Source organism: Sebastes fasciatus, chromosome 8 (genome assembly GCF_043250625.1).
Source record: "Sebastes fasciatus isolate fSebFas1 chromosome 8, fSebFas1.pri, whole genome shotgun sequence".
NCBI lineage: Eukaryota > Metazoa > Chordata > Actinopteri > Perciformes > Sebastidae > Sebastes > Sebastes fasciatus.
The window spans coordinates 32590721-32617304 of NC_133802.1; the positions used below are offsets into that span (position 1 = coordinate 32590721).

Here is a 26584-nt window from a genome sequence, read left to right on the forward strand (position 1 = left end):
CTAGCATGGCTGTAGACTCTTAGTCTACATGTATGCAATATATTGAGCACAGTGTACCAAGACTGTAATGGTTAACACGAATACTAGCTTGAACATCTATAAATCGTATTAATGTCTAAAGAAGCTGCTGTTGCTTAGTGCAATAGAACTCACTGCCACGTAAAAAGTATTACATGTACTATATACGTCGTATGCTAAATTACGGTATCTCCACTGACATGCACCAGAGCCACCCACTGTTTTAGCCAATCACTGAACATCTCTCAATGAGCCTTGCCATTTTATCATGCAGCTCCCTCCACATCGAGCTTTATAATCAGTGCTTCCCTTCTAATGGAATATACAGCCAGTCCATCAATCCTTGCTGGGCAGCAGAGAGGGCTGGCTCTGGGAGACCAGGTACAGGACTGTGGGGGTTGGGTGGAAGTGGGAGTGGCGAGATGTCCTTGTTTAGGGGGAAACCACATACACACACACATCCTCCAAACCTTTGGCACTCAGCAGTCTTGGAAGCAGATTGCGTAGCACGAGTGTTAAGTCTGCTGCAAATCATGTCACACCACAACAGAGATAGATGATACGACTTGCGAACCAATGAGGCTGCAAGTTCATCCTCCCCGAGAGGAAGCGAGCCCAGGAGGAAGTTGTGCTACCTGCATAGTACAAGCACTCTCTAACGGGAAGGGTCTGGGGATATTACAGGGGTTAGAATAGTTTCTACACCGCAAACATCTGAGGTTCCGCTTCTTGAGCTGATATGAATAGACATATTGTGTGACTGCAAACTTATCTGTGTCTGCTTCATTATCGCTTGCAGTCAAAGAAGGTGGCAAATATGCGTATCAAAATTATTAGAGCGAGGGGGGTGGGGAGGTCATTGTCGAGTTAATCCTCACTGATTAAAACAAATCAGGCAGTGAAATCTCTCAAAATGAGCTGTCAGAATGCATCGTTTGATTTATGAGATGAGTATCTTAAATATTAATCGGTTTACACGAGTAGAAGAGCCAACAGCCTCCATTCTGCACCACAAAGTAGTCTTACAGCCATTTACTGACGGGGTCATGTCAGGATATGTAACAAGGCATTGGGAACATTACATTAAAGGTCAAACTCAACTTGAACATGATTGGACGGCTAACCTATATGGATTTTCTTTTTTTCTATCAAAAACAGGATTCTTCTAAGAGCCCTGTACAGACACTTGTGTGGGTGACACGGATTGTGAGATGTGTTGACATACTGTTGATACACTCGCTGTACAAACACAGTCCAGACTGACGAACATGCTGCGGCAGAGACGGGGAAAGCCAGAGTGTAGACCTTACATACTGTACCGTTTATTTTTATACAACAGTCTATAGAGTGAGTGTGCAGTGTATAAAATACACCCTCAAAACTGAACCATAGAGTGGAAGCAGCACCTCCTCGGCACGGCCTCGACAGAATCTGGATATTTCTTCAAATATTTCTTGCAGTGCTATTTCCAACCAGATGCCAGGCCAAAGCATGTAACAGACCCACCTGTCCATGAGAGGATAGCGTGTCAGTGTTACGTTTTGCCTCCCCGAGGCGTGAATATTATACGTGTGTAGGAAGGTGCCGTACCAGCAGTGGGCAACAAACCCACTTATATAGGTTATAGTGTTAGTTAAAAAGTGAGCAGCAGCATTTTGCACAAGTTGGAGGCGCGCGAGGGAAGACTGGTTGAGACCAACATACGGTGCATTACAATAATGCGGATGCGTTTACATTGCTGTCATTACAGACTACATGGCGTGCAAATGACACACCTTAAGCAAGAACGGTGTTCTTATTACACGCTTTTGCAACGCGTGTTATCGTGTCATTCAGGCGCCTTGCCGTGCGACCGTGCTGGCTATTTCACTGACTGCATAACACCATGTTGGTATTGCTGTTATTGTGTTCACCGCCTGTGTATTTAAGCAGCCTCTTCATCATCATGACTTCAGCTGAAGGAAGGACAAAGTATAGGTAGCGCCTCCAGTAAATGTACATTGTCCAGGTTTTTCATTAATTATAAAGAACACAATACAATGCATTGAATAAATTAGGATGAATTTTGGTATTCATGTGATAATGAATTATGTAAATAAATCTATCGAGCAGAATTTATCCTTGAACACATAACCCTCCAACTCCAAGATTATATTCCACTTTATCACAACAGTCTCGCTCAATAAAATTGAGGGCAACCATCTTTCTCCAGTTCCTCCATTAAAAGCATCTTCTGCCTGCTCATATTCCTCCACTTCCCTCTGTTCAATTTTACAGACCTTTTATTTGCAGAGTCAAATATAAAAAAAACAAAAGAAAACAACACATAGCTTCTCTCTTCATCACAATGACAGGAAAATGACAGGCACCACACTGTGCCTGCAGCGCAGTTCAATTTTGTTTCCATTTGACCAAAGAGGAGAGTGTCACCACTAACGATGGTTAACACAGAGACATCAGGCTTGCCTGTTTAAAATGCAGTTACCATGGGAACCCTCGCCTAACATCGTCTGTCAAGCATATCAAAATAAGATAAAGAAAAAGACAAAAAAAAAGAGAGAGAGAGAGAGAAAGAGAGAGAGAAAGAGAGAAAGAGAGAGAGAGCACAGCCTGTGGAATTATTTTGCTAGCTGACACATACAAGAGGAGGTGAACAATCACATGGTGGCACTGCAGCGAAGGATGTGACAGTTCATGTAGAGGTGGGCGCCGGGGCGCACTGAAGTGACACGGTGGGGAGAGAGACGGTAGCGGTGGGTGGAGGAGGATGACCAACAGTTTCAAGTAGGATGTCAGCTCAGTCTGCTTTAAAATGGAGTGCCGTGAACACAAAGGGTCAGTGAAAACAAAGATGTAGATGTTATGTGTGTCACAGTGGAGGGACAGGATTATTATTATTAAGCGTGGTAGTCTTACACCTTTTGGGCGAGGTGAATTTGTTGCTCACAAATCTGGTCGGACTGTTCAAATCAAATATGCAATATGTGATGTACCATATAGCTGTCTACTGTAAGTAAATATGGTGGAGTGGATTCTCTTTTATGAGATCATTCTTATGACCTTTATATAGTCTCCATTCAGGATATGTTATGTGATATTATGCCGTAAATCTTCACGGCTTGTAAATGGAGAAAAATCTAGTCACCACATCTGCGCATAACTTAAAGGTGCTAAATTCAATATCCAGAACATTAATATAGCAGCAAACGACTAGTCGCTATGTAAAGATATAGAGGAGTAATGTCTACCTGAGCAGAGAATGAAGACACCCTCTGTATGTCCAAGCTTCTCCGCGCTTTGTTGATATATAGCCAAGCCGGCCACGCATGGTACGGCTGATAACGCCGTCCCACCCTCCGACTCCCCCTCAGGTAAACACTGTTAGCTCTGTCAGTACTCTCGTCGTTGTTTTTACACTGGTAGCGCTGTTAGCACCTTGTCATCGCCATGTTGAGAGCCATTGAGTGGCGATAAAAATGCTCCCAATCCCGTATTTAGCACCTTTAAAATAAGAGTCTTTACTGGTGTTTTGAAAATCAAGCAGGAGGATGCAAAGTTTTACAACAACAAGATAAAATGCTGAACACAGAAGCTGCCAAGTAATTAGTATTTATTTTTATTCTAGGGCTGTTAAATCCAGAGTGAAACTATAAAAACCGGAGGAATCTATTTGTACCAACCAATAAGGCTCCAAACTTAGGCTAAATTTTGGTGAGGAAAAACAGTCATGGCCATTTTCAAAGGGGTTCCTTGACCTCTGACCTCCAGATATGTGAATGTAAATGGGTTCTATGGGTACCCACGAGTCTCCCCTTTACAGACATGCCCACTTTATGATAATCACATGCAGTTTGGGGCAAGTCACAGTCAAGTCAGCACACTGACACACTGACAGCTGTTGTTGCCTGTTGGGCTGCAGTTTGCCATGTTCTGATTTGAGCATATATTTTTTATGCTAAATGCAGTACCTGTAAGGGTTCGACAATATCTGTCATTGTTTTGTGTTGTTAATTGATTTCCAGTAATAAATATATACATACATTTGCATAAAGCAGCATATTTGTCCAGTCCCATGTTGATAAGAGTATTAAATACTTGATAAATCTCCCTTTAAGGTACATTTTGAACAGATACAAAACGTGATTAATTTGCGATTATTCGCAATTAATCATTTTAATCGATTGACAGCCCTAATTTTTACCATTTTTTAGTCTATGTGAGGATTGCTACAACAGTTCAAACCTACTCATCAGATCACTTGAATTCATTTCACGTAGTCAAACTAAACAGTTCACCAACTGAACTTTCAAACTGCCTTCAGTTTAGTTTTCAGTTTAAAGCGAACTTCAGACATTCATATATATTATGTTGCTCTCATCAATCACACTATTTCTCTTCAGAAAATGCACTTTTTCTACTTTTAAATTGGAACGGTCTTCATCTTGTGATTGCATTTGATTTGTGCTTTGGCATTTTAATGAGACCAATAGAATATGTCAAACTATGTTACCAGCTATGATGTTAGATCGAAGGAAATAGCACGCCTTGGCTGAGTTATATGCGTCGCATCCCACAACACATCATTTGTGATGATAATGCAAAAAAAAAAAAAAAGTGACAATGTAATACATGCTGTTATCTTTAATATGTCTTTGAAAGCTCCTCTCACTTCTAAGCGACGTGAGTTTATCTTGTGGAGAATTCCAATTTGGCTGTGAACAGACACCGCTGGCCCCGCTTCAATGAGCTATTACGAATCGATCACAGGATGACGTGGAATGGGACTCGAGGGAGAACTGTATCGAAGTGGGCTACCTCTTAAACGTGCAAGTACGCTGAATTTACGTGCACAGAAACACACAACAGTGCATCCTGTATGTGACCTAACCCTTCACCCTTATGGCACGTGCATTGACCAGAAAGTAAAGGAATCACTGCCTGCGAACAACATGTGTCTAACCTTGCTAGTCCCTTCCTGTTTTAACTGAAGAGTTTGCTGTTACATCTTACCCGTCATAGATAAGAGCAAATTGCTCCGTGGGAAATGTAGCATGTTATTCCATTATTGTATTACCTGCAGTGAGACTCCTTGAAGCACCTTGACAACAGCCTAGAAAACAGATCTGTTTTCCTGTAGGTGTTTAACACAATATGCATCCACACAAAGCGGCTCTGCCCTTTGATGTGAGCGAGCAGAGGGGCGTATCAGAGGAGCGCCACACTGCTTTACAGTTGCACCATAACGCACACCAGGGAGGCAGGAAGTGGAGCAGGTGACAGAGAGGAAAATGAGACTGGAGGATGCACGGAGAGGGACAGAGACACGGACGGACAGATGGATGGCTTTTTAGATCTAATTTGCCCCCCCTCCCCTGACTCCTGCCTCCACTAACTCAGAGTCTCAGAGTCGGGGAGTTACTGCAGCCCGTGGCGTGGCTGCGACGGAGCCAGAAACACATGAGGACTGACAGACTGTGTGAGTAGGACGAGGGTGAACAGAAGGACGCATTACTGATAATTGTAACTTTTTTTACAGTCTGACTTGTCTCGAGGTGTTTAAATAAAACTTGCTGAATGGTGCAATTATGTAAATTTGTTCCCTCATATTGCACTTTACTTGTTAGTAAACTCTCTTTGTTATTTCAGTCTCTGCAGAACTTTTACTGTAGTGGCTGAGTTATTGGTTTCTTGTAGTTTTATGTTTCTTGCAGATGGCTGTATCTGCTATAATCTGCCAAAATCTAATATAAAATTAATTTTTTTGTTTATAGTTTACACAAGATCAAATCTTAATTCAATTTGTGTCTTTTTATCTATTTATTTTTATTATTTTTTTCCACACTTTATTGTGCTTTTAACAATTGAAACTTGCAACTCTCCACAAGTATAACAATTATAATTATACATTACAGTTCACAGAAGAGTATTGTCTTACCAACAGAAACAACTAAAAAAGTAATAATAAAATAAAATAAATAATAATAAAAAAAATGTGTCAGTCATTTGAGGAATAAATTGTCCAATATAGGACCGAGGATCATGTGGCATTTTGAGAATATAATTCAGAGAGAAAAACATCTTAAAATGACTCATTATTTTGTGATTGTGGTTTACAGCTGGATGCAGTTTCCTTTTTAAAAAATTGAGGATATTTCAAACCCATGGCAGAGATGTTTTAAAAAAGTGATGTTTAGGCAATCACCTACACCTTTAATTTCCTAATTAACACATTTATTTTAAAATCAATCTGATAAGCTGGATCAAGGCCAGTTTTCTTTATCTATTCAGATAAAATGTGAAGTTTAACTCCCTTTTAATTCTAGTTTCAGAGCATTTCCAGTGTAACATCCCAGTACTTTCTCACATTGTGCAACCCCCCACATCCACAACCACATCCAGGAGCCCTTCCTCCTCCAGCTCCTGCCTCCTCTGCCACACCCGCTCACAACACACTCCCATCTTCAATTAGCTCATTATCTGGAGCATCAGCTGTTAGCCTATAGCATGCACACACACACACACACACACACACTGGCATGTCCGAGAATAGCTCTGGACAATAGTATGTGGGCTAGATGTGAGCAGAAACAAGCTGATCCAGTAAAGATGATAAGAAGAAAGGTGCACCTGCTGACTCTCTCTCTCTCTCTCTGTGTGTGTGTGTGTGTGTGTGTGTGTGTGTGTGTGTGTGTGTGTGCCTGCCTGCTGGGCCTTGATATAATATGCATGAAATAAAGGACTCTTATGCAGCTTATTAAAGCAGCCTGCCGACCATATTGCTCGGATTACAGAGCACCGTGGCATCACTCCACTCCACTCCCCATCCATCCGTCCATGATGACACTTGAAGCACAAAGCGGTGGCGGTGTCTCTGCAGAGCATGCACGGCTGCAGAGCAGAGCATGCACTGCACGGCTCGGTTCTCTGTGTGTCACCGGTTAACATGGAGAGAAGATGCTCCACCTTACAATGTCATTTCCCCCTATAACAACCGGCGAATGCAGCATGCACCTGTTCCATCAAACACAACACACACAACGCGTACCTGTCCTGTCCTGTCCTGGTCCTGTCCAGGTCCGGTTGTCAAGCTTCAGGTCCAGGCAGCTGGAAGACGGAGACGCCGCCACCGCCCCGGAGCGCCGATCCTCTGCTGCGGGAGGTGGAGCGCTGCAGGCTGGGTGGACAGCAGACAGGCTGGGGGGGGATGATGGTGATGCTGCCGGTCGGAGGAGAATAGAGGGGCGTTTTCACCATAAAGAGAGAGAAGAGAGAGAGAGGGGAACTCCTAACGTCGTGCGTGAATCTGTGAATCTGTGAAGCACCGCTGAGCTGATGACACGTAGAGCATCTCACCACCTGATTTTTCGGGTCATCTTTTCTTCTTCCACCGTAAAGCAGCGATGAGAGGAGAGAAAAAGATGCTCTAACGCGTCTTAAAGCCTCCACTGTCAGCTACTTGTAATCAGGCTTATTGTAATGTCTTTTAAAGGTCCCATATTATAAAAAAGTGAGATTTTCATGTTTTTTTATTATAAAGCAGGCTTAAGTCCTATATAAATACTGTGAAAGTATCGAAACACTCAATCCACAGGGAAATACACACAGCCCGTATTCAGAAACTCTGCGTTTGAAACAAGCTGTCAGGATTTCTGCCCATTTGTGATGTCACAAATATACAATATTTAGACACATTACACAATTTTAAACGTAAACATTCTAAACATGTCCCAGTTTATTCCTGGTTGCAGTGTATTGTGTGAATGTCATCAGCTGACAGGAAGTACACATGGACCAAGCTGTTGCCTAGCAACGCAATTCTGTTGCCGTAACGTCAAAATGTGCTAAAACGGAGCATTTCAGACAGGGTAAATACAGGTATATTCAGGATGACGGTATGAGGAAAAATAAAGGTTTTTTTTAACATTAAAGCATGTAAACATGTTCTAGTAGAAACCCAAAATACAATTATGAACCTGAAAATTTGCATAATATGGGACCTTTAAGACAGAATTTGAAAACTTGAATAGATTTAAAGGTCCCATATTATAAAAAAGTGAGATTTCATGTTTTTTTATTATAAAGCAGGCTTAAGTCCTATATAAATACTGTGAAAGTATCGAAACACTCAATCCACAGGGAAATACACACATCCCCTATTCAGAAACTCTGCATTTGAAACAAGCTGTCAGGATTTCTGCCCATTTGTGATGTCACAAATATACAATATTTAGACCTTTCACACAATTTTAAACATAAACATTCTAAACGTGTCCCAGTTTATTCCTGGTTGCAGTGTATGTGAATGACATCAGCTGACAGGAAGTACACATGGACCCAAGCTGTTGCCTAGCAACGCAATTCTGTTGCAATTACGTCAAAATGCGGAGCGTTTCAGACAGAGAGTAAATACAGGCACATTCAGGATGACGGTATGAGGAGAATAAAGTTTTTTTTTAACATTACAGCATGTAAACATGTTCTAGTAGAAACCCAAAATACAAGTATGAACCTGAAAATTTGCATAATATGGGACCTTTAAGACAGAATTTAAAAACTTGAATAGATTTAATAAATATCTCTCTCTCTCTCTCTGAATGAGTTTTTCTGCATTAGTAAGAAGGATTATTGATTCAATTTCTTTTTTTTGTGATCAATTTTTTATTGGTATTTATATAGGGTGGGGTTACAAATTGATAGATCACCAATAGAGTAAAAAAAATATAATCACAAATGTCCATGTACTAATCAATACAAAATTGGCAAGCAGCTACAGAAAAAGAAAAGAAAAAAATAAACAAACAAACAAACAAACAGGAAGAAGAAAAATAACCAACAACAACAAAAAGTCTTCCCACCGTAAAGCAGCGATGAGAGGAGAGAAAACTACCTACATTTATTTATTTATTTATTACATCTACCCTACCTATTTTACAAGTGCAATTATCTCTGTTTACATTACATCTATTTTTAGATTTTATACTTCTAGTGTAACACTTCGGTCTATATTTATTTATTACATCTACTTTACCTGTTTTATTTGCTTTATAACTGTGTGTGTGTTTTACCTGTTATATGTTTTATCTGCCTCGTTTAGTCTCATCAAGTATTTGTTTTAAAGCACTGACCAGAAGTGGCAACTGTGAATCTCGTTGTATTTAATACAATAAAGACAATAAAGCTTTCTATTCTATTCTATTCTATTCTATTCTATTCTAAAAAGATGCTCTAACGCATCTTATAGCCTCTAGTTCCACTGTCAGCTACATGTAATCAGCCTTATTGTAATGTCTTTTAAGACAGAATTTGAGAACTTGAATAGATTTAATAGATATCTCTCTGTCTCTCTCTGAATGAGTTTTCTGCATTAGTAAGAAGGATTCTTGATTGATCAATTTCTTGTCTAATAGGGAATTCAAATTCAAGTACCACACCTCTTAAAAACGAAGAGGGGAGGACACCTGCTGAGCTGCTGCTGCTCCACAGCTTATACCCAAGACTCAGATCTCTTTTCAACATCGCCTCTATGCTTTAGCTCTGATATACCACAGGATTTGTTGGTTACATATAGAAAAAAAATATCATCACATATTCTAAAAAATGCAATCAATTAAGATATTCAATCGCCATTTATCACAAATAAATTGCACATTCAACCTTAAAGGGAGATTTGTCAAGTATTTAATGCTCTTATCAACATGGGAGTGGGCAAATATGCTGCTTTATGCAAATGTATATATATATATTTTGTTATTGGGAATCAATAAACAACACAAAACAGTGACAAATATTGTCCAGAAACCCTCACAGGTACTGCATTTAGCATAAAAAAGAATATGATCAAATCATAACATGGTAAACTGCAGCCCAACAGGCAACAACAGCTGTCAGTGTGTCAGTGTACTGACTTGACTATGACTTGACCCAAAACTGCATGTGATTATCATAAAGTGGGCATGTCTGTAAAGGGGAGACTCGTGGGTACCCCTAGAACCCATTTACATTCACATATCTGGAGGTCAGAGGTCAAGGGACCCCTTTGAAAATGGCCATGACAGTTTTTCCTTGACAAAATTTAGCGTAAATTTGGAGCGTTATTTAGCCTCCTTCATGACAAGCTAGTATGACATGGTTGGTACCGATGGATTCTTTATGTTTTCTAGTTTCATATGATGCCAGTATCTTCACTCTAGCTTTAAAAATGAGCGTTAATGTGTTAAAGAAATTAGTGGCATTAAAACAAATTTGCGTGACTGTAACTGTTTATTTTTTGTCATATTCACAGATTGAAACAACGCCTAGGCTGAGAATAGACATCAACTAACCTTAATCTAAACTACATGTCAACAGACAAAAAGACGTATAATATACATGTATTAAGCATATTTTCAATGTAAAATTGCTCAGGCTACTGCAGCCTGTCTGTGTTCAGAGCGCCCTCAAATTACATTTATGCACCTGTCAGTTACTTAAAGTCCAAATGCAATGCGCATTTGGCACAATTAATTGCAAATCGATGCTCTTGACTCTGCATAAAACAAATGGAAAGTGTTATTGATAGTTGTTGACATGAAGATGGATTTAGGCCCAATGAGCAAGAAGATGTGTAATTAAACTTTCGTTTCTTGCTTTGATCTAGGGATGAACACATACAGAGTACCAATCCGATACCAGCATTTAATTAATAATCTGTATGCCTCACTGTGTGTAAGTGACTGGGATCATAATGTTATGTTTAAGGCAACATCAGGCTGGACTTAAATGTTGCTCTAAAACAAAATGTAACAAATAAATAAATAGGTAGAAATGTATTTTATTATTCTTTATTATTAAAATAATAAATCATACACCAACAATTAAAAAAAACATTATTATTATTATTATTATTATTATTATTATTATTATTATTATTATTATTATTATTTAATGCAGCAACAAATTGGTCAAAACTTAAACAGGAATTAAAATTCCAGTCTATAATGTATATTGTATATAAACATAGAGTTTAATTGAATAGATTGTCACCGATATCCGATCCAGTATCGGTATCTGTATCGGTGCATCCCTACTTTGATCATATAGCTGAGAAAAAGACATATGGGATATATAAGGGATGTACATTAAGTGTCCACTTTCCATTGTGCTCGATAAGAGCTCTACAACAAGCTTTGACCCCCTTTGACATATTTTACACTCAGAAGCATACATCTTTAACTAAAACAAAAAGTCATATGTATGGCGAGCAGCGCGTTGAATGGATGAAGGCTAAGTGGGTGATGTATTGGTGACTCACAGGAACCTTCTGTGCCGAACGCCCTCTCTGGCTTTCACGCACAAGTGTTTCTGTTCAAATGTAAATATGCATACAGGAAAATCAATTCCCGTCACGCTTCAGTGGGTCTCTTTCAGTTGTTGCTTGCAGGATATGCAAAAAACCAAGCAGCCGGATGACTTCATCACCATATGGGGAAGATTGTTTTGAAGCGTAAACTGATGCTATATGTCTTGATTTATTATCCCTAGGTTAAATATTGAATAAACTGAATAAAAAGGACATCCTTATTAAAATCATTAAGGATATCAATATGACATTTATCTGTGAACATAAGAAGAAGAAGTAGTTGTGAAGAGATTTCTCCACATGGTGGCAGTCATATACCATCATCAGTGTACACAGAGTACTGTATAGCCTGCACATGCTTCACCCTCGTTTTCACTCATTTGCTTTGCGATGTTATGCAGTGACACATATCTGCTGGGAGTTTCAACACTCATACAGCACCATCACCAGACTTCCATTGGTGGATTATGTTGCTCCGAGCTCTGTCTCTCATCACTACTGCAATACTTCTGCACACTGAGACTGAGCGGGGCCATAAATCTCTTTAACCGCCTTTCTAAGTACAGTACAATACCTTACACTATGTACAGTTGTTGTATTTCAATTAGACGGACACATGATATAGTTGTCTGAGAAGTGTCAAAACATGTCATCGCCATGTCCTTGGCGATGATATGGTTTTTTGTTGCCACGTGGCAAAGAACTTTATAGTTATAGCCTACAACTCAATTTTCCGTTCAAAACATCAGGAAAAGGTATGCAAACTATTGGAGAAATCTCAGTGGTAAAACATCAAAGGAATTCAGTGGAATCTTTTATCAGTAACTTTAAGATGGAGTTGGTAGAATTGGAACAAATATGATAAAAAAAAAAATGTTATATAACCGTGGACACCTTCTACATGGTATAACCACAGAAAGCTGCAATAATGTCACACATGACTCACACTGAGTGATGCAGATGGATTTTATTATCTCGCTAAGAGTTGAATGGCATTACGGAGCACTGTGGAAAGGCCCAACTACCCACTGGGGTATTTCCTCTTTACTACTTCTTTTAAAGCTGCAGTGGGTAGAAACGGAGCAAATGTGATTAAAAATAAGTTATTTTTATAAAACGGTCACTATATCCTGACAGTAGTGCATGAGACAGGTAATCTGAAAATAATCATGTTCCTCCCGTGCTCCTAACGGCATCTGCAGGATTTCACAGACCGGAAGAAAACAACCAATCAGAGCTGACCTGGAGTCTGCCGTCCAGCTGCGGTCTCTGAGCAGCTGTCAATCACTCGCGAACTCCGACCAAACGTTCAAAATAGGCAGCGTTTTCTCTGTAAAATGAGAAAGATTGTGACCCGGCAGACCTGTTGAGATCAAGTTGAAGAAATACCAAGCACCGCCCACCAGCCGGAGCAAACTTTCTAATTGTACAGCTAAACAGCACACTACAAGATGTTTCTGAGAACATTTGAGGATAGAAATAAGAATATTGATTCATATTTGATCAGCGCTGCATAGTTTACCGTTTGACGGAGTTCGTGAGTGATTGACAGCTGCCTCTGTTGAATGAACAGCCAATAGGAACGCTCTCTCTCTCTGAAATTACCTGTGATTGGTCAAAGTCTCCCGTCACGGGCTAGTTTTTTTAAAGCCTGAAAACAGAGCCATGAGGAGGAGTAGAAGTCTTGAACTTGAATTACAATATGCTGAAAGACTTATTATGGAATTTTTTTCCTATGATGCCAAAAATATTCTGCCTACTGTAGGTTTAATGTAAATATAGTTTACATAATTTAAAGTTCATTCAATTTAAAATTTCTGGATTTAATATTAAGACACTTCCGATTAATAAACATGAGTTCTTCTGACTTGAAGTCTTTTGACATGAAATTATGATTTCAATGAACGTACTGAGAGTTGATTTAACCCATTGCAGAAATGTGATTAGCATATTTGCAGACTTCCCAGCATGCATTGTTTGAGACTTTAAACTCTCCAGAGACCCTTCTTTTTGTAGTTTTGAAGAAAACAGACAAACTTGCTGAGTGAATTTAATACATGCTAAGTTAGGTCACAGTCATCTCTACTGTTATTCTAATGAAAACATTGCCAACCACGCTTAGTAAAAAAATGAATTCGCTACTCCAGTATACTAATTAACTGAACAAAGTCACTGGAAACCTGACGTGTTACCTTTGTACTAATTCTGGTACATAATTGTAAGATCATTTTGTCAAACGAAGAACTGACTTCAGACTGAGAAATTATAATTGGAAAGCAAATGTGTCTGAAACTGTGTCTCAGTGTGACTAAACAGTTGATTGAACTTAGTATCTTATTTAACTTGGCTTATATCAGTTGGTTTTCACAACTCATGAGCCAATGCTGAATTCATTTTTATTATATGAGTTTTGTTCAGTTAACTCACATTTTAAGGCAGTTATGGGAACTTCTGACTTGTTTTTGTTGTTTAACTTTAACACACATTGACAGGTAACTGACAATACAAAACAAAATCACCTTGAGATTGGGCTTCACCTGACATCCATGCACATATAGATGATCCATCTATCTATCTATCTATCTATCTGTTGATTTATCTATCTATCTATCTATCTGTTGATTTATCTATCTATCTATCTATCCATCCATCCATCCATCCATCCATCCATCCATCCATCCATCCATCCATCCATCCATCTATCCATCCATTTATCTATCTATCTAAACATTAAGTTCTCTGACAGTAGTTGACTTTTATCCACCCTTTTGTACCGTGTAAAGTTCACCGTAACCACAGACTGACACTCGGAGACTCAACCAGACTTATTACCTGAAAAGGGTCAAGGACCAAAAACAAATGTGACAGTTACTGATAAAGTCGGCGCCAAAGGCCGGCAGGATCAGGTGGAGATAATCGGCGACTGACGGGGTAAAGTAACACGTTATCCTTGAGGTTTTTTTTAATTACCTGACAGTGTGAAAAGTTAATTCACAGGGCTGATTGTAACTTGATAGAGAATGTGATATGAGGACATGAATCAGCTTGTGTGTGTACTGTTGTTAATGTTGAGATTGGTGTAATGGGAGGTGGAGAGCTCTGCCCCCAGCAGCAGCGGTTACTCCTCCAGCCAGGAGAAGACCTTCGTTTCGCTGCTCCGCCGCTCCCCGCTGGGAGCCAACACCGGAACCACGCTGCTGGAGACCAAAGGCCGTATTGCTGGGCCCGCTGGAGGGAAGGGAGGCACGGGAGAAACAGAACCAGGATGGCGTGGGGCAGACTGTCAGACCCTGATGCTGTAAAATGAGAGGTTTTCAAAAGGGACTCAGAGAGAAGAAACACTACCGCGTTTGTATACAGGGACCACCAAAAGCAACAGAAAATTAAAGTTCCTTGTAGTAGCTTTAAGTAAAATATTCCAATACTGGTACTGAAACATGTCAACAACTATCGGACGATTGCCATGAATTTGGCACAGATATTCAAGGTCCCCAGCAAATGAATCCTAATGACATGATGGTGATCCCCTGATTTGTCCTCCAGTATTGCAATCTGTCCAGTTCCTTGGTTTATGACCAAATAGCAGCAAAACTAATAACATTCCCAGCAGCCTCAGCTGTTCTTTGTGTTTAGTGCTAATTAGAAAATATCAGTAACCAATCACATGCTAACATGCTAATCTAAGATGGTGAGCATACATGCTAAACATCAGCATGTTTGTATTGTCATCGTGAGCATGTTGGTATTAAAATGTAGGCTTGTTCAATGGTGCCAATATAAATTTTGACAAAACAATCCAGACAGTAAGCAGATAAACTAATCAACTCAGAATATTTTCCATCACCAATAAATAGTTTGATCTGTTTTTACTTCTCCGGTTTCCACAGAAGCTGTCTGGATTCATATTGATATTTATCAGAAGCATGAAGACACATCCCACATTCTCAAAGGTTTTGAAAGTAGAATTAAACAGAGTAGGGCGCCTGGCTAGCTCAGTCGGTAGAGTGGGCGCCCATGTGTGGCCAAGGCTCAGTCCTGGCAGCGGTGGACCCGGGTTCGAATCCGGCCTGTGGACCTTTCCGCATGTCATCTGTCTCTCTCCCACTTTAGACTCTATCCACTGTCCTATCAATAAACGCTTAAAAAATGCCCCCAAAATAATAATTAAAAAAAAAAAGAATTAGACAGAGTAGGTAATAGTACTCTACAGTCCACATACCGTATACAGAACCTGTATTTTCACATAACTCCATTATCAGTGTGTCCTATAACTATCACGCACAGGAACACAAGCCTGCAATCATCTCATCACTCCACACATCCATCCACATTCTTGCACAAAATTGTGAAATCTTCAAGGAAACTACTACTATAATATACAAAACTAATACTATAGTGGAATGAAAATGGTGATCCGTCACGACTACACCCAGATCTTAATCATTGATATACATTACCTGGGGACCTTTGGTAATTTGTAACGATATCGGAGGTCGTCTGTGATCTCAATCCCGTGCAAATCTGCCATGTAAATATTCCACCACAATTTACCTACCTTATTCCGCCAAACACAGGTGATAGTATATAAGGTTTACTCCGGGTTTTTTTATGCCATTTTCCTGATCGAGAATTATGAAGGCGGTGATGGTGTTGGGTTCAAATTTAGGAGGCAGCATAGAGACCCATTTCCACTGGCCCCGGAGCAAGAGGTCTTTGTGAATATTATGTATTACTGGAGAGATGGAAACGGAGGAACGGAAGCTAAGAGGCAAGAATAAGATGGCATGTGGAGGAGAAAATCAAAACGGAAGCTAAAAGGCAAGAATATAGCCTGTAGATGGCCATTTTGCCATTTGGTGAAAAAGATTGAGCCCTGTTATACCTCCCGCAAGCACTTTACTGACAAAGTAATCCCTGAGCTCTGTGAACACACAGTTGAGAAACAACTCGCCCAAGCCTCCTCCACAGCTCTCACCAGTGATGGTTGGACCTCCAGGGCGGCTCTGAGTTACCTGACTGTGAGTGTTCATGTATTTTCAACTGGGAGATGAACAGTGCGGTGTTAACAACCCGTCCCACTAAGATGATGAACTGATGAGTGAGTGGAAGCTGCATCACAATCCCAGTCACCACAGACAATGCACAAAACGTGGTGAATGCTATAAAAGAAAGCAGATGGACCTGAAGGCCACTGATTGGATGTTTTGCCCCAATATAAACCTTGCATCTAAGAGGGCAGTCTCACGTAAACCAGTATCCCACCTCCTGGGGAAGGTCAGAAAAGTGGTAATTTCTTTCCACACAAGCACCACAGCTCACCATATTTTGTCAACCAAGCTGGAGATGCTAGACATATCAAGACATAAGCCAATCCATGATGTCTCAACTCGATGTAATGCCATATGACATGCTTGAACGCCATGTGGAGCAGCAGCCTGCCAGAGAAATCTCTTCTAAAATGTAGGTGTTACGTGCCTGCAGGGCCAGGCAGGCCTGCAGAGCTTTTCTCCTGTGTTGTTCTGCCCCTCCCCCTTGTCTTGCAGGTGCTTCCAGGATCCAGAGTTAATGGAGGTGATTGGAGTCCACCTGTGCAGAGTTTGCCAGCTGCAGAGTGGCTCACACTCATTCTATCCAGCCAATCGCTGTCATGGGCTGCACATAAAAGAGGCACACTCTGGGCTGTCTCTCTCTCTCTCTGACTCATTTGTAATGAAGTATTTGAATTGTGTAGACTCTTGTTTCCAGTGGGAAATTAAAGATAAGGTTTGTGGTAAAGAGGTAGAGGGCATAGGTAAGTCTGGGGTACCCTGTACACTTTTGCACGTAGGTTCTTTTCATGTCTAGAAACACTAGGTTTAGTGGTTGTTGCCAACCCCTGTATGTTTTGTAAACTGCTGTTTGTAGATAACTTAGTCAGCCTTTTGTTTGTTGTGTTTAAAGAAGACAGATTTAGTTAGGCCTAGTTTTGGTTTGTTAATTTTGATTATTTGGCACAACTATATTGTCCCTACCTCCACCACATTTGTGAACCTTCAGTTGTCCTTTAATAAACTGTTAATTTTTGAACTTCACTTTGACTTTGTTTAATTTGGTTGTTGTTAAGTTATTGTTCCACTTTGTGGACGTAACAGTAGGAGTGAAAAAACATGAAAAATTGGACAGTATACGGGCACCCATCATGCTCTTGGGTGACCCTGCAAACCTTCTCTTGAGCTGGCTAATGAAGAGATACCCTGACAATGGACATCTTACTAGAGATCAGAGGCGTCTCAAGTACAGGCTGAGTCGTGCATGCATGACTGTGGAATGTGCTTCTGGGAGTCTTAAGGACGGCTGGAGGTGTCTACTAAAAGAAGATGGATGTCAGCATCTCGATGGTCTCCGCCACACTGCTGTGTCTTGCACAACTTGAGGGAGTCGCAAGGAGATGTGGAGAGAGGAAGTGGATGAGCGTTAGACAGGTGCTCGCTGCATGTTTCACTGAGAGCTGGCATTGTCACTATGAATAGAAACCATAATAAAGTCCAGGCACTTCCTTTCTCTCTTTATTTTCACCTTATGTGAGACGTCTCCAATTCACCCACAACAGTGCTGGTCCTTTTGTTATTAGGCTGGGACCACAGCTTGATTGGATGTGCCAGTTTGGATATTAATATCCATTGTTTTATGGTTGTTAATATCGCTCATTACACAGCTGTGTTGAATACCCATTCTGATTGGTCAGTCAAGGCGTTCTACGGTCTGTTATTTCTTTATAACAGACCGTTGCTATGGGCGCAGATCTGATGTCGGACTCTGAACGACCGTTTTGTGTGAAATTATTGATTTCTTTGGTAAGTAGCCGTGTAATAAGCGGGATAATGTACAGCTAGCGGGTCATTGTTGTGAAATAAACCCCTTCAGGGATGACGCAAGACCACCGCATCACCCTGTTGGAGTTTATTTCACAACAATGACCGGCTCGCTGTACATGATCCTTGACGTGGTATGCTCAGCCACTAGGCACAAGAAAAATATGTAATGCTTGTTACAGTTCAACAATTAACTGTTTAACTGTAGCGTTCAACAATAAATAGTTTAAAAAACATTAACGTTTGCTGTCTCTCTGCAGTTATTGGTGACGCAATTGTGAGAGAAAATACCATGTCCCTTTGTGTAGAATTTGTGTACTCGGATAAATCTGAATACCCTGGGAAAGCACAGACTGTACTAGTTTAGATACATTACTTATCATCCTCGCCTCTGCACTCTGCTAAAACTAGCTAATCACAAGTAACTCTTTTTAACAATAGACAATGCTTTCACTCAGAAGCAGGGTGGAAGGTGTGGGCTACAAGGGGGGGAAGGCTAAACCAAGATTATAAAGAATGATGTAGTGAGGTAGCTCTTGGTCTTTGTACACTGACTTGTCTGCTGTATGAACCCAAATGCATTTGCTTAATAAATGGTATTTGCTTCTTAACTGAATGACCAGAGACTGTTTATTAGATAATTTCTCTAACACAATGTATCAATTTAAAAACAAAAAACAACATAAAAATTATTTAATCCGTGAATTACCAGCATGAAGTATACCGTATTAAAACATTTTTTTTATTTAACAGTTACAATACTAATACTGTAACTTAAAAATACAGTATTAAAGTTTCTATTTAACAGTTAACACTATTGCCGTACCCAAAAACAGTTCTTGGAAATTACTGTTTTATTTTACAGTTAAAAGACAGTTACCACAAAAAATAAACAGTATTTGTGTTTTATTTCAAAGTTAAAATATTATTACCATAAACTTATTTTTCTTTTCTTTTTTTACAGTAAGTAACTGGTCAGTTGCTGCCAGTTAATTACTGTGAATTTCACAGAAAGTTTCTTACAATGAAAAGAAACTAAGGAAAGTGAAAGTTAGACTAAATACTGGTGAAGAAATGGGCGATGAAAACATATGAGAAAGGGAAAGTGATTACAGTAATGAACATGAAGTATTATTTAGCAATACAAGTTACTACAGGTTACTTCAGTGCACCGTGTGTTAACTCAAAAGGATGCTCAGTTGCTGAAGTGCATCAAGAATGCATCCTGGATAAAATCACATTTAAAGTGAAAGTGTTGCTTTGTACGTGCAGTTTTTCCTTTTTTGTCACTTCAAGGTCAGTGCTGCCGGGGAACTTCCCTGTCATTACCAGAGACCATGCATTCCACTTTCTTTTCTCAGACCAAAGCATGAATTATCCTTTAAATACAGGGAAGGGTTGGGGATTTATAGCGCTGCTTTTATATGAGTAATACTACTCATGTTTACCGTGGGTAGTTCCAACACGTTTAGATAATGCAGGATGAAGCAGGTTGAAGCAATGATTGGTCCAACTGTGTGGAAATATCTTCTTTCATGTTAAACACCTTCAACAATTATGCTTCTTGTGTATGATTGTGAGTGATGATGTCAGATAAAAACACTTGATCCTCTCGTGTCCTCGACATCGTTTGAGTGTTTTACAGTTAATATGAGCACTCTTGTTTGTTCTGTTTTGTAGTTTTAGGTTGGAACCCTAGAGAAAAATACGCATTCAAAGAAAGGTTTTTAAGATATATTTAAATACTGTAGTGCACACAAACGTCGGAACATTATCCTTTACAAAATAGAATAAACTGCATCAATGCCCCATATTTATGAGCCTCTTCAGGAACACAATTTACATCTGTAGGCTAACTAAAAATGATCTTATAGCTAACTCTGGTACAGCTAATATACAACGGGTTTACTTGAGAACAACCATACTCATATAGGACTGAGGTCAGATTGTTAAAAGTTCATTTCTCTAACAAGGTGCACGTACCGTCACTATGGCCATCGTTGCTCTGGGTTTCAGCAGGCGTAGTGTTGCTCAAGGTGGCTGCTGCCACTGCAGTGGCATCCATCATGGAGTTGAAAATAGGACCCTGTCCAATTCATCGTAAAAGAGACAGCATCCTGTCCCCGCAGGACTTGTTGTTTGAGTCTTGGCTTTTCTGAAAGCATTCTTGAGTTGTTTGATTTTACGCTGCCATGATGGGCTGCAACCATTCCCCTCCATCTTTTTGGATATCTCCTCATAAATCGCCCGTTTGTGTGATATGAATCATCCAGTCTCCGTTGGACTGACTCTTCGGCCCAAATGGAAATCAGACAGCGTGTTTCGTACGTACTCCAGCCACAAGAATCAATTTTTTGTGATGCTCTTGGTTTTTTTTTTCTTGTTGCCTGTTGTCACACTTTAATATGATGACGTTGATACGCGGAGCGCACTTCCGTTTACGCAGTCAGTTGAGTAGGCGGTTCTTAATGTGGCCCAGGACACATTCGTGTACACACTGCTAAGAGAACGTGGCCATATGCGGCTCAGACCACCTCCGAATGTTGTCTGAGCGATCCAATCTCAATGCGTCCTCAATGCGTCTTGGGTGCATTCACACCTGTACTTAGAGCTGTCCACTTGTGATCGGATCGCCCAAGATGCATGTCAATGCCAGGTCTGCCAAATCTGCTGCCTGACCCACGGTTTGATGATTTTCTGTCTTGCCCCTTATTGGATTTGTTTGCCAGAACCTGGTTTTGACCCTTGCCTGCCTACCTTTTTCAGTACTTTAGGAGTTTGGCTTCATTCACACCAAATCAGGCGCAAAAACGCCAGTCCTCCCATTTTATTTGAATGTGGGTAGTGCCTTTAGGCTGCGTCCAGGGGATGCTCAAAAAAAAAAATGCTGCAGCCTGCATTGAAAAGTTGAAATAGAATCAACTTTTGTAGAAACGCAACCCGATGTCACGCTGCAGTGGCCAATCATGTAAACCGTCGATCCAGAGCTGCACAACCCAGATGCCGCGAAGGAACAAAAGACGTTAATCGCAAATATGTAATTGTCCGTTAAGGGACACTCCCACACCGCCGCACAACCCCGCGCTAATAACTGCACGTCTGCAATGCCTGATGTGGTGTGAATGTAGCCGTTGGCAGACGGCACAAGAAGTGGAGGTGTTTGAAGGCAACATTAATCAAATCCGCAGGCCAACAAATCAGTAATTCGTGGTATTAAATTCTTTTAGGAATCTTCACACATAACTACGTGTACTTGCAGCAGGTGTGGTGCTACAACACGCACTGATACACTATACTTCTCAGTACCCTGTGGGCATATCAACAAATGTGTGATGTGACAGACAAGCCTATTCAGATAAATAAGAATGTAATCATCATCCAGCACGGCCTGATTTATACAACTACAAACCTTTTTACTGCAGCTAACCAACATGTTTTCACTTTAAGCTCTTGGTGCTTTTGATACTTCTGTTATATGTTAAATCTACCACTTTGTTTTCCTTTGTTGTTTAAGATGCTATTATGCAATTCTGGTACATAGTAGTGTTGAGGTTGTGATGCAAATGGAAGACATAAGAGACACCTAAAAAAACAGCTACTACTGCTTCATCAGGACCGATTGATTGTGGTTTTATCAGATCTTATTGACAGTGACAGTAACAACCCACCTGCTGTCATCAGGTTATAATTAATACATCATCCTGACTGGAAGTTTGTGACATCACCTTTTCCTAACCCGCACCACACAAAGAAAAATACAGAAATCTTTCATGTGAAATGATTAAAACTCTTCAAACTGTAGAAAAAAGTGCGTTCATTCATGCAGGATCTCATCGCTCATAGTAAGAAGACGATTGAGAAAATGGGCTTGAGGTCACGGAGTGTGAACAACAGCTCCAACGGGAACACTCCTCGCATTCCGCACCTGATTGAACCAGTGTTTGCATGTTACTCCTTTCCTTGAGGTGTGTCTGTCAGCTACCTTTACCCAAATGTTTTGAAAGACTTTGCACTGTATGATTTACCTTTGTGGTGAGTTATACAGATTCACGTCCTGGGCCAGCAATACATTTATCTCCAGCTCTCTGAAACAAACCTTAAATCCATAAAGCAGCCGGGAGGGTTTGTGCTTGAGCGTGCACCCTGCAGGTGCGACGTACTGTACGCAGATGCCAGATGCAATGTGTGGTCAGTTTACCTCAATCACAGGCCTTAAATAACCTTTCCTCCATCGTGCATGATTAATGTTAAGTTGATGTTCTGGGATCAGATGTTGCACATTATGCGACGCTGTTCAGGCAGCTGGCAAGTTATGGAGTTAATAAATGAGAGAAGAGGAAGAAGAGACCAGAGAGGGTAGTTCGGGGATAGAGCAGAAGTGTAATGGCTTGATTGATCTGTGTTGGAACTTCATTAACGTAACCCAGAACGTGTTGGACTGATTTATTCCTTATCATACACCCACGTTGCTTACACTAGTAGGCTAAGTTTAGCGATTAGTGAAACGGCAGTCTAGACAGCTTTTCTGCGTTTCTATAGTAACTCTCCACCTATTGACTCTAATGTGATGCATTGATAGGTCTAAAGTCACATCAAATACAAAATATTTCATTCAATATGATGAATAGAAAACAATCACTGTATATTTTAAATTGAATCTTGCAGCAGGAGTGATTTTGTTAAAGTATAAATATTTCATAACATCTGAGGGTGGACCAGCTGCCAGCGGGCAAGGAGCTCAAATGAGGCGATGCTGCGATACAGTACGTCTAAAATCTAAAATATTTAATTCAATATAATAAATATTAAACAATTATATTTTAAATTGAATCTGCAGCAGGAGGGATTTTGTTAAGCTATAAATATTTTACAATATAAAGTGTTTAGAACATTTAAAGATTTCGCCCCTACAGTAACTCTGTGTTTGCTCCTAACAGAGTTCCAGCTGTACCTACAGATGTTGTAATACACAGCAGTTACATAGATTAAATATTTTCTCCAGATTCAGGGTATGGAAATGCTCTACCTTAAATGCTTTACCTAAAGTGGAAATGTTTAGAAATGACACAGAAGTGTTGCTGTGCATTGCCGATGGTCAAAAAAGAAAATGGGCCGTTAAAGCTGAAGTAGGCGAGATTGGAGCAAATATGATTAAAAAAAGTTATTTTGATAAAACGGTCGCTGTATCGTGACAGTAGTACATGAAACAGATAAAGTGGGAAAAAAATCATGTTCCTCTGTGTCCTCCGGTGCTCCTAACAGCATCTGCAAGATTTCACAGACCGGAGGAAAACAAGCAGTCAGAGCTGATCTGAGGTCTGCTGTCCAGCTGCCGTCTATGAGAGCCGGCTCTCAATCACTCACGAACTCCGACCAAACGGTCAAACTGAGCGCTGATCAAATATGAATCAATATTATGTTACTGTAATGCCTATTTCTCTCTTAAAATGTTTTCAGAATCATCTTGTAGTGCACGGTTTAGCTTAACATTAACGCTCTCTCTCTCTGAAATGACCTGTGATTGGTCAAAGTCTCCCGTCGCGGGCTAGATTTTCTAAAGCCTGAAAACAGAGCCATGAGGAGGAGGCAGACATCTACTGTAGTTATCTCTCAGAACACTTGAATTACAATATGCTGAAAGGTTTTTATGGAATTTTTGCTCAATGGTGCCAAAAATATACTGCCTACTGCCACTTTAATGTTAGATATGAACATATGCCAGACACATGTCTGTTACCAACTCACCTTCCGCATGCTTTCACCGTGAATGTATTTGTGGTCTGATACAGTTTAGTGTCTTCGTACTGAGCTGCTATGCTGGACGTTTTCCCTGCTCCACATGTCAAAGAATTATGTTCCACATGTGTCAGTGTGTGTGTAGCACGTGACGTCAGTTGAATTAAAAACATTATGTTTTTAAAATGACCTGGCTGGACCACGAGGCCCCAAGAATACTACACTGTTAGCTACTAAATATTAAACATTACTATGCATCTGTCTCTTTAAAATTGAACAATATTCGAAACAGGGCAATTTTATTTGTTCTATTGATTACTGCTTTATAATGGACTATAATTGGACTATGAATAATACCTGTAATTACTTTTTTTGGTACATATCATACCTATAACTCTCTTTAGAACTCGCCACATTGCTTTTGAAATTGCTTTTTGTTCTGACTGCATGTTGGCCAGTAGTACTTGTTAATTCATTCCTTTGTTACTCCTGTATTTCATTTATTTTTAACACTTAAAAGGTACTGTAATACCCTTTGGATTCACACCTCATTGTACTCTTAATCCTCAATCATCAAAGTATCACTCGACACATTTTAAAATGTTTCACTCAAACATTTTTCAGTCATCCATATTGGCCACAATTTAGTTGTCCAGTTTGTCATAAACCACAGGGATGACGGGTTTTATTGGGCTACAAACTTGCAGTCGTTAGGAGGTTGGCTGACACATGTCAAACTCAAACTTTTTAACAACGTCAGGTGTGAATTTTAACGGACAGCTGAGGTATTCATCACAAAATGAGAAAATTATTAAAGGAAAATAGCGCAAAGCAAAAAAAAACAGAACTCCAATATGGATCTGACATTAGATACATTAATACAGTATGTAAACACAACATAATTGTCTCTAATGCACATAATAAGAGACCCACATGGACCCGTTTTTGTCTTTTTAGGGGGGTCAACAGGTCAACAGAATACGTCACATAGAAGTGGTGTCCATCATCTGAAAGATTAATATGAGATGCAGATCAACACTGTGTGTCAAGTTCAGAAATAAACACGAATTAATGAATTTAATTAATTAAAATAAATTGTGAAAATTACAAGGGTTTAGAACATGATGGTAGAAGTATATGATGATCATCCCCATGCTCTGTTATGTCTCATAAATTGCTGGAACACCATAGAAAAAGCCATGCTGTGATTTGGGATCAAAAACTTTTGACATTTAGAGATTTCTGCAAGAATTTCATTTTTCGGTGATTGGATGGCGAGCACTTCTGTTCTGGAAACTGCTCAGAAACTCCCTTATTGTCAATCTAGCTAGTAAAAGCCATCCATCCTCTGAATGCTCTTGGTCTCTAGTTTGTGGCTGTAAAGTTTCATGAGGCTGTGATTATCCTAGAGGTCACCACAGGTCATTTTATACAGTGAGGTCAAGTTTTTTAAAAAATGGTCTCACTGCAATGAAATGTCTCCTTTGGGGACTAACATCATCACACATGAATACAGTTGGGTTCATTGGAGCCACAAGAGTCTCAGCTTTACAGCCATAGCAAAAATAACACACGTATACTGCATGTAAAAAAATTATGTATGTTTTTTTCCCCAAACTGCATGTGATTATCATAAAGTGGGCATGTCTGTAAAGGGGAGACTTGTGGGTACCCATAGAACCCATTTTCATCAAGCCCCCAGGATGATCCCAACTTTCTTAGTGGCCAAATGGCATTACTGCAACCTCCGTGTCGGTCACGTGATGCATTGGGCCCAAAAATACTTTTTCCCATACACTTACATTGGGAAAGAGACGTCTGTAAGTTGATGTGTTCAGGTGAATCAACCTCCCAGTACGAACACTCTAATAGCCCTTATTTAAAAAAAAATGTTTTTAAAGTTGTAAAATGCACTAATAGCCGAATCCAGAGTTATTTCCCTTCCTCCATTCATGTGAATGAGACCCAGACCGAGGCTGGAGCGCCAAGCCGTGACGACGGCGTGACTTTGGGACCCCGTGACCGAGTCATGTGTCCGAGCGGACGCTACTGTGCATATTCCATGTGCCCAAGATCTGGGTACTTTTCCAGACAGAAGTCGAGCCATTTTGGCTTCATGCGCCACTGAGCAACTTTCATAGGAATGATCGGAGCCCCGCCTCCAACGCTGTATCCAGTTCTCTTAATACATCCATGATTTTCATTCACATATCTTGAGGTCAGAGGTCAAAGGACCTCTTTGAAATTGGCCATGCCAGTTTTTTCTTGTTAAAATTTAGCCTAACTTTGGAGCGTTATTTAATCTCCTTCCCAACAAGCTAGTACCATTGGTACCAGTGGATTCCTTAGGTGTTCTAGTTTCATATGATATCAGTAATAACAGTAACAGTAATGTTGGTCACAGGGTTGGAAATTAACACCAGCCACCAGCCAAATGCTGGTAAAATATGCAAGTGGCTGCTAGATTTGCTTCACTCACCAGCCAAAAAAACAATGGTTATCTATTGAGTGGCTGGAATCCACCAGCCACAGTGGCAGTTAGACAAAAAAGTTAACTTCCAACACTCGTTGGTCAGGGTCGCCGGTAATCCTGTGGGTCTCAAAGGGTTAAAAAAAAAAAGCACAGATGCTGGTTAATGTT

General features: G+C 40.1%; 1 protein-coding gene and 1 long non-coding RNA gene across 7 annotated transcripts in view; both read right to left on the bottom strand.

Moving 5' to 3' along the window:
* Positions 1 to 7508, bottom strand: part of LOC141773266 (band 4.1-like protein 1) — a 56391-nt gene extending 48883 nt beyond the window's left edge. For 3 of the 6 annotated variants that reach the window (XM_074645143.1, XM_074645141.1, XM_074645140.1), the window contains exon 1: positions 7064 to 7508. The gene's annotated coding sequence lies outside the window, so the exon portion shown is untranslated. The remainder of the gene's footprint in view (positions 1 to 7063) is intronic. The other 3 variants (XM_074645142.1, XM_074645146.1, XM_074645145.1) reach the window with 3 other exon arrangements.
* Positions 1 to 26584, bottom strand: part of LOC141773278 (uncharacterized) — a 376505-nt gene that overhangs the window by 283420 nt on the left and 66501 nt on the right. The window lies entirely within an intron of this gene.